The 16256-nt window shown below is 34.5% G+C and overlaps 1 pseudogene; it reads right to left on the bottom strand.

The window, feature by feature from the left end:
* Positions 1-15653: 15653 nt before the first annotated feature.
* On the bottom strand, positions 15654-16241 carry LOC149170328 (pentatricopeptide repeat-containing protein At4g18520, chloroplastic pseudogene; annotated as a pseudogene).
* Positions 16242-16256: the final 15 nt, after the last annotated feature.

Consider the following 16256-nt stretch of genomic DNA (forward strand, 5'->3'; position numbering starts at 1 on the left):
TTTTTCTATTAAGATTCTAGATCTACTGGGCACACATGGGGCATGTACTAGTGTCCCTTAGTGAACTAAGAAGTAGTAAATGAGATGCTTGATTACAATTCTATGCGAAACTAGTGAGTGCAACCATCAAACTTGTGGGGATTCAGAAAGTTCAGGGAAATATTTACCATGAGGATTCTACATAATAAATTTATTCTCCCATGCCCAATTATAGTTAAGTGAAACCTATTTTTCCCTTTGCAGTGTTGTAGCCTAGCTCAGGAGTGGCCAACAGTGAGGGATAGAAATTTAGTTGGGCTATAGTTGGGAGGAAAGTTATTCTTCCTTTGTTGTTCACAAATATTAATTCTCAGATAATTATTACAATACTTCTTAAACTCATTTGTTTGATAAATTTGAATTCTAGTTAGGTATACAATTTTCTATTTTGTATTTAAATACAAGGTGATGTATTTTATTTCTTATGAATGAAACTTCTATGCTTACCATGGAAATGACATAAATTCATTGGTGGTTATTACACATTAAATCACTTAGTAAGCATGCAAATTTTCATTCATAGTTTGTGAATGATAAATTTGGGTTTAATGTTAAGAATTTATCTCCATTTACATTGAGGTATAGGTTGGATATTTTGGATATAAAAGCTCGTCAATTTATTTCCATTATATATAATGAAGAATGGCATGAAATCATGTATATATTTACATATAATTATCTTGTTGTTAAAATAAGTTATTTTAATATTCCTTTATGAGGAAATTCAATTATTACAATGCCTATTTTTAATTTAATGAAAAGAATCGATTTCTTCCCTAATGATTGGGTAATATATATTTATCCCTAAATTATTGTAAATCTTGGTTCCTTTTCCTAAAATAATGGAAAAATTGCGTTCTCTTTTCATGTAAAATGAGAAATTTGTAATCAATGTGAATTTCACATCACTACTATGGTGAAATGTTGTAAAAAATCACATGCTTGGGAAATAGATCAATTTAAGCAAGCTTAATAGTATGGAACTTCCTTGAACAATTTATGGTGTAATTTGCATAGTTGTGCCCCCTATATGTTCAAGCATCTAGACTCTCTATTCTGATGGATCTCGAAAAATGATTGACAATCATTCTAAGGTATTTGGAGATATTCTTAAAGATCTTCCACCTATTTGAGATCATGACCATGTTATTCGTTAGTAGTAAGGAAGTGTCCTAAACAACATAAGACCTTACAGGTACCCATATATGCAGAAGAGTGAGTGAGCATATAGTTTTACAAGTGTTAGAGGCTAAAATCATTCAACCAACCCATAGTGATTTCTCTTCACTAGTGGTAATGGTTTACAAAAAGGAATAGTCATAGCATATGCATCTAGATTATAGAGAGATAAATAAGATGACAATTAAAGATAAATTTCATGTTCATGCCATTAATGAATTATAATGTGAATTACAAGGAATTTTTTTTATAAGTTAAATATTCATTGTGGATATCATTAAATTAGAATGAACCAAGAAGACATCTCAAAAACAACCTTTATAACACATGAAGATCATTGAGTTTTTGGTGGTGTCATTTCACCTTACCAAAGCACCTTCCACATTTCAAATTTCTATGAATTATATTTTCAAATCCATGGAAATTTTATATTAGTATTTTTGATGATATACTAATCTACAATAAATATTGGGAAGAGCAAGTATAATATGTTGATATGGCCTTAAAACTATTGGAGGAGCAACAACTATATGCAGTTACTTCCAAGTGTTCCTTTGGAGTTTAGGAAGCGGGATATTTTGGTCATATTATATCTCTTGAAGGTGTTAAAGTGGACCATGACAAAATTAAAGCTACGGTGTAATGTCCCATTCTTAAAACCACAAAGATTCTTAGGAGTAATGGGATATTGCTTCAAGTTTTTAGAGAATTATGGTCAAATAATAGAACCTATAATAAATTTATTAGAAAAAGGGGCATTTTATTGGATTCAAGAAACAAGTTTCAACTAAATATTTGAAAACTTAAGGAATTGATATAACAAATTCTCCTTAAGCTAATGTCCATGTTATGCATTTTTATGTTAAACTCCATCTACAATAATATCTTGAAACTTCCGTGGTGCTGGATATATAAACCAATTAAGAAGTTTATCTAATTAACAATTAATGAAGTCCTGGGTGCTAATAGAATCAATCAACATTATTACATTTTTAATTTTGTTATATCCTTCTATATTGAGAGTTTGTGAAGTGTTTTTTCTAGCCAATGTATGAAAATGTATTGTTGGAATAGTCTCTTGTAGTTCTAGCTCATGTAATGGTTTTAGCCCTTGATATTCTTCCTCTTCACAATCCATGTAGAATAATTTTCTCTGATTGCACTTATTCCCCTTACAATACTTATTTTCATAATTAAAACACAGTCCCTTTCTTTTCTTTCATCAATTCATTAAGATGTCAACCTTGTGGGATGAGTAAGGTTAGGAACATGACACTATCTATAGTTTCTAGTGACCACTCTTCTAGTATCCATTTTTTTACTTTCAACTTTTTTTACCACAATGAAAACATTCTCTAAGGATTTATATTCCAAGTGACACACTTTATATTGAATTCTCTCCTTTAAAGTGCCCATACATAGATCTAACAAGTTATCCTCCAAAATGTTTTTACTCTCAGACTTAGCTTTTGAAATTATTGAATGTGCTTTATAATTGGACCTCTTTGATGGATATTTTTTAATGGAAAAAAGAATATCTTGCTCCTAATATATCCATAATGTGTTATCCATTCATGTATAAAATTGACCAAGAGACAACACAATCCTTTTTCATTCAAAATTCCATTTGAACTAGATAAATTGATCAGGTTCTAAAAACAAGGATGCAAGAGTTACCTTTTGTAAATTTGGTACTTGGTATAGATTAAAATTTTTCTCCATCTAGAATATGCATGTTATATGATATTTACCATTAAGCTTCCCCACATCGATCTTGGAAATTAAGAAATTCGTCATTGTTACATTGAACTGACAATCTTGGATTTTAAAGGTCTCTTCTATCAAGGGGAGGGTCTTTCCTTTATTACCACTTTGTCTATTGTAAAATTATAAGTTAGAGGATCTTATAAGGGCTCATTTGGGGGTGGAAGGGGTATATTCGTTTTTGATAGGGTGGTGATGCTTAAACTGTCCTACCCACCAGATGGAATTCTTCATGTGTTTGTTGATATCATTATTGGCCTTCGAATGATGGATTATGATGTGCCTAATGCCAAAGAAGAATTTGATCAAAATTCTACATGTTTATGATACAAATGATTGCATCCATATATATTATTTAACAACCTGGTTGATATCTTCCCAAAGAAACTTATAGATGCCCATTTCCATGCAAATGCTAGCATATATATTAATGTGTCATTGCTCTTTTTCTTCACTCATAAAGTGAAAATTACCAATAACACTTCTATCCCTTCTAATGAGAAAAAGACCCATAATTGGACAGGAAGCTTTTGGATCCTTACCCAAACTGGTGTAGGGGACAAAGAGCCCATACATGGGTCAAAAGTTGGGAACCACTATTGGAGAACTAAGGAATTGTCGAAGTGAAAATTAAGGAATTCCAAGAAGAGGTGGTGTTGAACATCATTATAGTACCAAAGCATAAGCACACATATCTTAACATGTGGAATAATGCGCAATTTGATTATCTTGATTGATGCCATTGATGAACATACCCGTAAGATCATCTTTATATATCCCACAATATAATTTACTTTGATTGAATGAGAAAGACATATTAAAATTTGGTCATATTTGGCATGCCTTAATCTCTTGTATTTATGCCTCAACCTGCATAATAGTCCACATAGTCATTACCACCTTTGATTGTCCCAAATAACTAGTTGCCTACTTAGTCAACCTTCTTAGTCAACTAACTATCTCAATAATATCCAGAGATTAGATGAATGTGTTATTACAACACCCCATGTCAACACAATTCTATAGATATCTAGGAGGTGAAATAATATTTATATGTCCCCACATAATTAGAAATTTAAGAAGCTCAATAATATCTTGATGCTTCATACTTAGATTTTGTTAATGGATTTGTAAATATATTAGTGATTTGGTCATTTTTCTTGCAATAAATAAGAGAAAATAGTTTCAAATGTATCAACTTTTGTATTTAATGAGCTCAAAGCTCTACATGCCTCATCTTACTATGAGAAACAAGGGTTTTAGTTGCTTGTATTGAAATTTGATTCTCTCCATTCACTACAATTGATCCTTTAAAGGAAAATCAAAGCTCACACATTAGGTTGTGAATCCACACTGCCTATGTTTCAACATTAACCACATCTATATATTTAGCTTTAGTGATCAAAGAAGAGACCACATCATGCTTTTTACAAGACCAAACTATGGGTCTAATCTAAGATGAAACATATATGTTAGGCCCCTATACTACTAGTGTAACCCCTTATTGTTATTAGTATAACCCACTTATTATATTTATGTACCCATGTAGTGCCCATATTGTTACTATTGTGCCCCATAGAAGCCCACTATTGTTATTATTGTGCCCTTACATTATTATTGTTATGTCGGCTCTGATTATGTTATGACCCCTTAGACTCCTATATATAGAAAGGAGGTATTTTCATTTGTATTATTCAAGAATTGTTCATTTATGTAATGTAGAGGAGGTTGCTCCCTCGAAGAGGCTGAATTCTAAGGCGTTGATCTATCTTTTCTATCTTTTCTTGAGCTGGTTTCATAACATTTGGTATCAGAGCTTTGGATTCTAGGGTTTCGCTGCTCCAAATAGGTCATCGTGGCATTTTCGCTATAACTTTTTTTCTGTGACGTTTCAGAAGTCGCAAAAAAAACCCATTTGAGAATAAATCGCACTGAACCTTGGGTCCGAATTTTAGAGCTTTTCGCACGATATTTTCGGAGATATGATCTGAGGAAGTTGGTCTTTTTGGAGACTCCTGAATTACATTCAAAACAGGTGACCTGGGGAAAGTTGTCTTAACTTTCTCTCTGAGCATCGGATTGAAATTTTAAAAGAAGGTACAGAAAGAGGATGGACATTAGTTTTCGTTTATATATTTTTTAGAGTCAAAGCTTGAAACAGTGACACGTGGAACTTCATACAATTTCGCTCTACTGAACTAGTCTACAATCAGGTCACTGCGGGAGATTGTGCATAACTCTTTCTTGGAGAATCCAATTTGGATTAGACTAGTGGCATTGAAAAGAGGACACAGATGGCTACTACAGGTTGCAATTTCAGAACTTAAAGATCCAAAATTACAGAGTTACATTCGTTTCAAGGTCGAGATCCTAAAATCAAGAAAAAGCAAGATGAGGAAGTTTGATGGCAAGGATCCGGTAAATTGGATACTTCAGATGGAGCAATATTTTGATCTACATGGTGTACAACTGTTACAAAAGGTATGTATTGCATCTTCATATTTAGAACCAGATCAATTTTTATGGTACAAAGTGCTTTGTTCTCATAAACAACTTGTTACGTGGTCAATTTTCACGGAGGAAATGATAGCACATTATGAGGATACAAAGAGCAACACCTTCTTTAGAGCAACACCACAACAATTGGAAAGAGTAAAAAGGCTTTGTGACATAGTGGAAAGAAAAATTATGGAAACCAGGAAGCATACCCCTCACAACTATAAAGATGGAAGTGTTGTTTCTCCTAGCCTTCCACAACCTACAAGGGTTACACCACAACAATTGGAAGAAAAAAGAGAAAAAGGGCTTTGTTACAATTGTGATAGCAAATGCACAATATATATATAGAAGTCAACTTCTTTCCATCTCCATCTTCATCCCAATCCAAGTCAACATAACCAACTTATAGGTTCATATTATTACAAAAATACTCAATCCTAAGAAAATAAGTACCCTTGAAATAACAAGCAATCCTCATTGTGGCATTCACGTATCTCCACTTTAGACCTTGCATGAACCTAGAGACTGCATTAACACAAAGGAAATATTATGTCACTATGAGTTAGATGAATGAGGCTACTAACAAGTTACAAGTATAGAGTGACATCAAATTTCAAATATTCACACTTTTTATTCATTTTCACTCTTGATTGATAAGTAGTAGCACATGGCTTAGATTGTTCCATCTTGAACATCTATTCCATATTTAACACATAAAGGTTGAGAAATAATTATATTGTTACCCATTTGCAAAACTTGGATGCCAAAAAAGAAATGTGACAAGATAAGCTCAATAATTTCAAATGTATTTACTAATTGTTTTATCAAACCCAAAATTAGATCAAAAAAACTTCTAGTAATGACTAAATCATCAACATATAGTACATAAGGTATCATCATTTACTTGTAAATCATAATACTATGCTTTAATTCATAGCGTTCAAAGCCAAAACTGAGAAATAACTATTTGAACTTGTCATACTATGCCATAGAGGTGTTTTTAAAATCATTTAAGTATTTCTTCAATTGGAACACAAGAATGCCATCCTTCATAAATCTCAGAGGTTTCTCCATGTAAATCTCCTCAACGAGATCACCATGTAATGAAGAACTCTTGGCATCCATCTAATGCGTGGTTTTTAACCCTATAAAGTTAATTGTTTCATATTGATTCTTAATAAAAGAATAAAAGAGAAATGACACACTAACACATTTTACACATTTATTTTACCGTAGAAACCCAAATTGGGAAAACCAAAAAATTGTTTAGCGCCACACCTATAATTTTAACATTATTTGCAATACGATATATATAATCCCACAACATCCAAAACCCTAATCCATTAACTTGAATTATATTACAATCATAATTCCTTACTAAGAATTGGAAACCCATGGGCTGAATCCTTATCCACCACAAAACCACCAAAAGAGGAAACCATGTGCGGAAAATCTCTAAAAACACATGCAAAAAATCAACTTTTTTTTTTCTTTTTTAAGGGGATCTAGACTTCCTATGAAACCCCCCCCCACCTAACCCTCCATTGCGTTGGGTGCATATGAATCATGCATGGTGATACTTGTGTGAATAAAATAACACATACCCAACATTACCCCCCTTATTGTTTTCTTTGTATGCATGGGGTCACAAGAGTACATAATCAACAATCTAGGGAAACAATGTCCATTTTATACCATGACAAATTCTCAATGCTTGTATATTTTTCAATGAGTATGCAACATTCTTCAAAGTGTCCACCTTTAATAGCAACACCTTCTTTTCTTTAACCATGTTTCTCATAAAGTGATAATAAAATATCACTATGTTTTGTTTTAGACTGATAATTTGGGTTCTTTGCCAAGAAGATTGCACTGTGACTATCACAATATATCCTTACATCTTGTTGTACCAAACCAATACCTGAACATAATATTTGTAACCATACTAATTCCTTGCTTGCATGAGTGGCTACCATGTATTCAACTTTTATAGTTGAGAGTGCCACTCCAAACTGTCTCTTTCCCATCCAACTAATTGATCACCCAAATAGGTTAAACACATACCCACTTATAGATATTCTGTGATCAAGATCTATAGCCTAGTCTATATCAACAAATCCATGTATATCCAACACTTTCTCCAATATTTGTCTTCCTTGTTAGTGCAATCCACAACTAATATTTCCATGCAAATACCTGAAAACCCTCTATATTGTCACTCAATACTTCTTCCCTGGATTTGACATATACCAACTCAAAATTCCTATTACATCTGCCATATTTGGTGTAGCATAGACCATTGCATAAATCAAACTGCCAACCACATTGTCATATGGAACATGGGACATATTCTCTTCCTCTTCTTGTTTCTTCAGACAATAATCAACATATAACTTTACACCTACATGAATAGGGACCTTTATTAACTTACATTTTTGCCTATTAAACCTTTGCAATATTGCCTCAACATGTTTCCTCTAATTTAACCAAAGTTTCCTATTTGCCTAATCCCTTTTAATATTTATGACCAAAATAAAATTTGCAGCATCAAGATCCTTTGTGTTAAATTTAGAGGAAAATTGAGTTTTCACATCCTGGATGATTTCCTTGTCATTTCCAATCAACAACATATCATCTGGAAACAAGATCAACTAAATAAAACAATCACCAACTAATTTGAAATGCACACATTGATCCACTTTTCTCTTTGTGAAGCCAAGTCCCAATATGCAAGTATGAATTTGTTTATACCATATAATTGGTGATTAATTTAACCCATATTGGGACATTTTTAGCTTGCACACAAACTCTTTCTTTCCCTTCACTACAAAGCCTTTTGGCTACTTCATGTAGATTTATTCCCCGAGATAGCCATGCAATACTGTTTTCTTCACATCCATTTAATAGAAGTTGGCCACAAGAGAAAAAATGATCACTAAAGACAATTTCGTCTACCTGGGAATAACATTTTGCTACTAATTGAGATTTTTATTTCTCTGAATTTCCTTTTGAATTCAACTTCTTAATTCCCCACTTAAATCTTATCCTGCAAATTTTATTAATTTTTACGTTATATGAAAATATTGAGAAATATTGGTCTAATATAAAGTTCATGATTTCTATTATTCAAATTCCCAACTTGCCTTCTCAAATTGAATCTTAGGTAGGATATGGTCTCCTTCCATTTTTTCAAATAATATATATATATATATATATATATATATATATATATCTCACATTCCCCACTGTACCCTCACATTTACTTGGGAGAAGACATGGTCCTTTCCAACTAATTATCAATATATATTTTCATTTCACATTCCCCAATGTACCCTCACATTTACTAGGGAGAAGACATGGTTCTCTCTATTTAATTACATCTCATGTTCCCAAATGTACTCTCACATTTACTTGGGAGAAGACATGGTCCTCTCCATTTAATTACATCTCACATTCTCAAATGTACTCTCACATTTACTTGGGAGAAGACATGGTCCTCTCCATTTAATTGCATCTTATTCCCAAATGTACTCTTCTCTCACATTTACTTGGGAGAAGACATAGTCCTCTCCATTTAATTATCAATATATATATATATATATATATATATATATATATATATTCATCTCACATTCCCAAATGTACTTTCAGATTTACTTGGGAGAAGACATGGTCCTCTCCCATTAATTTCCCAATTTTATATTCATATCACATTTCCAAATGTACTCCCAGCTTTACTTGGGAGAAGAGAAGTCAACTGTAAGGATGGATGAGAAGTTATTGACATTAATGAGAGGTGGTTGAGATGGAGAAGAGAGGGAGGGTATAAAAAGGGAAGGGGGAAGGGAGAAAAGGGCATGTGGGGTCTTGCTTGATTTTGGGATTGGCTGTGATTTGTGTTGGCTGTGATTTTAGGATTGTTGTGATTTTTGGAGACCTTAGGAATCTATGGAGGTTTCTTGGGTTGTTGAGAGGAGGGAATTATTGTTGATATTGGTATGGATCAGTCATCTTGGACATACACCCTACATCTGGTTGGACTTGGGCTCGGAGGGCTAGGGAACCTGTGGAGGTTTCCTAGGCTAGGGATTTATTTCCTAGTTGGCTGGGAGGTAAATCCTGTTGGGTCAGTCAAGAGGAGTCTTCAGCAGGAGCAGCAGCTCAAAGGCATCTCGACCAGCCACGGATACATGTATTCCTCTATAGATTACTCATGTAAATTTATTAAAATGAAATGTTCACCATAAGTTATAAGGATTAGAATATAAATGGTAAAACTTTATTTGTTTAAAAGTCTTGTAAAAAAGTAAGCTATTGCCTTTTATTGCATTTAAATTCATTGGAAATAGATTTGTTAGAAGACCCTAGGATAGGGATCTTGTTAGCGCTTGAAATTTCACCTCAGGCTGAGAAAGGTAAACCTCAAGGCTACATCAAACCATTCAGCCTCGTAGCTAGCCCTACGGGGCAGGAGAAGGCTCTCTCCGGTCAATCTCGGTAAATTTTCAATAGAAAGAGATGACCAATCAAGGTAACACTGATATTAGGCTAGTAAACTGATTTGAAGGTTGGTTTGGGGGTTTTTGGGTTTTTTGGTGGCAAATTGAGGGTTTTTTGGTGGCAAATTGAGGAGCTGCAATTTAGGGTGCGGGGATTGGACACAGTTTCTGCAGGGGGGTCTTTGGGGCGAGGTAGGAGCTTGTATTGATGTCTTTAGCTGAAATGGGTGATTAGGAAGAAAGATAAGAAGGCTAAAGAGAGCAAACAATGAATCTGAATTCTCTTTAGACAGTAGAAAACATAGAAATTAAACAAATTTGAAAGCAGAGCATGGCAAGCATGAATTCTAACTTTATCACTTCATTTGTTTAATATGCAGCAGTATAGAAAGGAAATGAATCACATAACAAAGCTTACAATAACATGAAGAGACACACCATCAACACAATGAGTCCACAAGAATCCCAATGATGACTGCAAAACCCTGGTCTTCCTTAGCCAAAAATTGCAGAGATACAAGTGAATAATACAATGATAGTTCCTCCCTCAAGAGTCCAACCATGAAAATGAGCATGAAAGTACATAATATAGATTATCTAACTTCTTTCCCTGCCTCCAACGGTCGAGCTCACTATCCTAGGAGCTGTTTGAACAACTTCTAAACTAAGCACTACAAAATAGGCAGTCAAAACAACTTGCCTCTAAAAACTTGGAAACCAGTTCATACAGTCAATTTTACCCTTTTACATGAGAGAAACTTCTAGAAGAGTAAAACAAGAGTAAAAGCACCCAAAAAGTGCCACAAGTACAGTCAAAAGGATCATCATCGACCTCAGCAAGTCAAACTGGATCTAAACTGCAAATTCTGGGCTGAACTGGTCAAATCTGGCAAAGTTCCCTCAACGGGTCGCGCACATCCAGCTCAACGGGTCGCGCACTTTGGAGCCCTATTTGGAGGCCTTCCCAGTGTCAGAATGAGGTGCAGGATAGCTCGTTGGAAAGGTCTCTGAGTCTACTTTCCAAACCAACTGGAATTTTTGGATTGGGAGGTTATTTGCATAGTCAAAAGTCAATTCTCCCAAGACTACTTCTGCAGCTCAAAAAAGGGGCAGAAAGTCAAAATTTGGCTGTATTTTGACCTTTTGGAGGCCCAAAACTCCATGAAAACTCAAGGTAATGCATGGGCATATGTAACTTTGCATGAAAAATCCAAAAATGCTGAGTTTTTGCAAAACAGAGCTACGATGACAAAGGGTCTCACCGGGGGTGAGACCCGTTGAGGAGCCAAAACCTGTAAATTTCCAAAAATTGCCAAAATTACCCAAAATTCTCAAATTTTTTTGGGATTTGAACTGTGGCTAGGCTATTGAGTGCCATCATCTTTGAGTGAAGCCTCAGCCAAGATACGGAGGGGATTTGGCTTCTTTCTCCTTTTTTGTGCCTTGGCCAAACTCCTTGGATCCGGCGATTGTAATTTTGAAATTTCTCTAAAACCATGACACCTGTGAAAAAAGTGAAGGAGGTTTTTCTTCCTTGGCATGTTTTGAGCAAAAACCTTTCTCATTTTTGCAAAATTCATCTCTGATTGCTCTGAAACATCATTTGAGTGCAACTTGTCCCGATGTGTGAAACAAGGGATTTTGTCGAAATGGAGCGAAATGAAGGGGATAGGGGGCTTCTAAATTCTTGGGGAATTTTTTGGGAGTGGGGAGGGATGTTAGGAAGCAGGGGAAAGTGGAATCTTAGAGATTGAGTGAGGGGAAGGGGTCCAAAAGGGCAAAACACAGGCCAAACCTAGAAAATTGCCAAGTTGTAGCTAGAAACTAGGGTTTGTGGAAAAATGAGGAATTTGGCGGATTTAAGGGATGGGAAGTGTTTGATAAGGTACTTTAAGGATAGGGGATGGTGTATGAACATCAGGATACAAGTTTTTCCAATGATTTGACCGCCCAAGAGAAATTGCCTTCAAAACTCTAGGAGAGGGAAATGACCTTGCCTAGGTGCAACTGAAGCATGAACAAGGTGTGAAATGACTCATTAGACACTGACATGATAATGACAACCCTATGAATGATGATAGACTCAGCTGAATGATGACATGGACTGACATTTGGGCAAACCCTAGACCTAATGCATAGTGACCAAATTTTGCTTGAAGACTCACTGAAATGACAAAATTTGACCTTGACACTCTGAGACCACTTTGTAAGAGCATATTTGATCACTGTAGGAAGGCTGGAAAGACTGACACTAACAGATCTTACACATGGTATCAGAGCCTTGGTTCAAAATCTGGACCTTGAAGCCTACATGTTGGAAGCGTGGGACTACTACAACATCCTAAATTGGTAAGAACCTTTGAGCTTTTGATTTTTCCCCTTTCCAGGTCTTCAAAGATGTTGTTTTTAGCGTAAGTGATTTCAAAACTTCTGAATTCATTTTTTTGAAACTCATAGACATTATGTTTATGATAAGTCTTCGAGAACAGTAAGGGTATTTTGTGAGATTTGAGCGTAAACGGTAGAAACATGCCCAATATTTATTAATAGTTTGGGAACGTTATTTTTTTTTTTTGGGTCAATGCAGATTTCTTTTACCTGAAAGCTATCATTATTTAGAAGTGTCTTACTTGAATTCTTTCACAAAAACTTTTGGGGGCAATCTCGTAATAACCCAAAACAATGGTAATTCGAACTTTTTCTTGTTTTAACTTAAAAACTTTGACTGAGGTTTGCATCTCGTGTTTTTTTACCCTTTTAGAGTTTAATAAATGTGGGTTAAAATGATTTGATACAACAGACAAAATGTGTGTCAAATACGCAACTCATTAAGGAAGATTCAACAAGAAAATTCAGTAGAGACACAGGCACAGCCTCGACAAGTCAATATGAAAAGCAGTTATTTCTTTTCTATTCTCTCTATAGACTTCTTTCAAAAATAGTAGTTTTCGCAGCCTACTCTTTCCTTTTTTTTAAGGAGACTCCTAAAACTGTCAAACACCAAAATCTAAAGGATTCCTTAAAATTCATAACCAAGCAAACAAAATTGTCTATTAACTAAATTTGCTAAAATAAATTAATGGATGTGGTTTCTTATCAAATCTAATTACATCAGTTTTGGTCTTTTTTTTAAAGCTTACTTTTATTTATCAAAATTGGAATTACATTATTTAGATGCTATTCAGAAATATATCAGATTGGAGAAATATATCATGATTTTTTTCTTCAATCCCTGAAAAATTCCGCCTATCCACAACTGTGCTATATAACATTCCTCATAAACTAGAGCTTAGATCTCTAATGTTTCCAGAAAATATTATATTCTTCAAAGTGCAGTCAGTATCGTAGATATCTACCTACAACCCTTTATGCAGAAATACATGTATGTTGACTAGTGGTTTTGTTGAAAATAAAGATCAGACAGAGAAGCACCATATTTTGTTTTGATGCTCGGTCATATGGAGCATGCAGAGGGTGCGATATTTTATTTTGGCATAACCCAATTAGAGTGGCTTTGTTTCATAGTTTCCATTGAGCTTGGCATTCTAAAGCAAGTAAGTAGCTTAGGTCTTGAAACCAAATACAAATAGAGCCATTCACGCCTCTCAGTGAGTAGCATTTTAGAAGCATGATCTCAGTTGACAGTGACTGCAGAGACATACAATTTAATTCCTCAAAGAATAGTGGGATCCATGTTGGTAAGATGAAAAGGCCACAGGCCTACCGTTTACTGATTAGGTGGGGAACTTATTTCCCGTGTGGATTTTGCAATCCACTACTTGATGGTTGATATGAACCATCTCCAGCTGTAGGAGGCACCTCAGGAACCGTCTCCAACTACACAAAATAGTTGTTGCTTCGAATGATTAATTAAAAAAAAAATTGACAAAGAAAACATGTGGAAGTTTTTGTAGGGAAAGAGATTTTGTAGCGGGGAGGGGATGGGGACCCACATCAAATGGGAGAACTGTTATTCTATGTTAAGAGCATGTGTTTCCTCTTGGATGTGTCCACCATACGAATGAGTTTTACATTTAATGCTCTGTTTCCTCCTCCATAATTTTAACCATACCAATTCTATCCACCTGTGTATGCATGTCTCTGGATTCAGATTCACCTTAACTACCTGTGTACGCATGTCTCTGTGTATTGTGTTATGTGTTTGTTGCTTTAATCCAAGGCTTTTAACATGTCAATTAAACCCACAAATGAATTTATTGAGTTTAATGGAACCATCTTCCCGCTTCTATCATCTTGCGGTTACCCTTCCTTTCTTTTGACAGGTTTATTAAACTTTCAAATTAATATATAATATCCATTTTCAAATTAATAATATATATATACATACAACTCTGTTCTGTGGGTTACTCTTCTTATCATCAATGGTTTATTCAACTTTCAAATTAATAATAATCCAATCCAGCTCAGCTCAGCTCTATTCTTTCGCATCAACTGAAAATTCTCAGTTATATATGTATAGCCCTCTTTAGCGTCAATTCCCTAGACTTAGTTACATTACAACCTTCGCCTTCTTTGGGGATTCAACGCCCCCCCATCAAGTCTGGTCTAGTATTAGCTAGTCCCTATACCATTCCTACTGTTTTTTCCTAGAGATAGTTTAAGCCACATAAATTGAAATGGCCTTCTACATATGTTGTTTTATATTTTTCACACAGCTGCTGGAAAAACCTCTCATACATTTTAAAAATCAAATTAATTATATCATTAATTACGATATATAATCGTAATTCATACTATATATTTTTATTTAAATTATGTTTATCATTTTTTGGGTTATTTTATGAATAACAATATTTGTTTATTTATTTATTTAAAAACAAAGCATCTAGTGTTTCTTCCACCATCCTTAAAACAATGACTTCTGAGAGTGCATATAATTTTCATCTGATAGGTCAGGATCATTTCTTTGATTCTCTCCTATGGCTAACATCAGGAAGCCATACTCTTTGTTTCTTTGATTTTTTATTTTATTTTACACAACATTATCTAGAAAAATATTCAACTCCCAAAAGGTATGCTCTGGTCTAATAAATTATCTGTTTGGTCAACTATAGACGAACATATTTTACAACGTGGTTTCCTTGAGGAACATTAGTTTACCTAGATCATAATCCATGAGGAGCAATGTTTCAATATTCTATTGTGTATTGAGGTTTGAAAAGTTTATGAAGTGTTACATTTTCTCGATTCCAGCATCTTTCTTAGTTGGAATTCCACTTACAGGTGGCAGCATAACCTCTTTTCTTCAACCTATCCTTTATACCAGAAACATCATTGAGTCGAGAAAACTTTTGAGCATCATATTGTGCTACAGAAAAAAAATAAAATTCAAATGAGATTTCTTTGAAGATGCCATCCTAATATTCAACCTTTAATTCTTCCAATGGTTACTTGAGAAGCAAACAAGAAACCTTCCATGAAATATTCACCAGTGACAAAACTCTTATAGTTGAATCTATGCACAATTTAAAATTTTCCCATTATATTCTATCTAGCTATGCAATCATACCATAAAAACTTGTGACCTAAACCTACACTAATCTAAAAATTAATTCCAACAACCACATATTGTAGCTGCAAAACAAAATTCATAGTGTCTAACTCATTTGGCTATGAAGTTAAGATTTCATAACAATAAATCTTCTTCAATATTTAAAATCCTGCAACCATTGCATTATATGATACCAAGTTTGGTTCAGGCATATTGTCGAGCACATTCTGTGCATCTTCCGTTGTTCCACATTTCCCATACATGTCTACCAGGGCACTGCCAACAAATACATCTGATTCGAATCCGGTTTTAACAACATAGGCATGAACCTACTTACCCTGTTGTTCTATAGTCTGGGCTATACCACAACCACAACATGCTTTAACAACACTGGCAAATGTGAACTGGTCTGGAATAGCACGTGTTTCTTGCATTTTGCAAAATAATTTTAGAGCGTTCTCATTCAAGCCATTCTCAGCATACCTTGCAATCATAACATTCCATGACACCGCATCCTGATAAGACATATTGACAAACACCGCTTGTGCACATCGGATATTTCCACATTTTGAATACATGGTAACGATGGCATTCCCAATTGAGACATCCGATTGGAGTTCATTTTTAATTACCTGCACATGTAGTTGAACACCCAATTCCATGAGTTTCAACATACCACATGATTTCAGAATGCTAATAAAAGTGAATTTATCAGCAAGGATACCAACTATAGCTGTGTGCATCCGCATCCGCAGGTAAAATCT

Source organism: Pinus tabuliformis, chromosome 4_2, assembly GCF_031772625.1.
Source record: "Pinus tabuliformis cultivar Carrire ecotype Pingquan chromosome 4_2, CPIR1, whole genome shotgun sequence".
In the NCBI taxonomy this organism is placed as follows: domain Eukaryota; kingdom Viridiplantae; phylum Streptophyta; class Pinopsida; order Pinales; family Pinaceae; genus Pinus; species Pinus tabuliformis.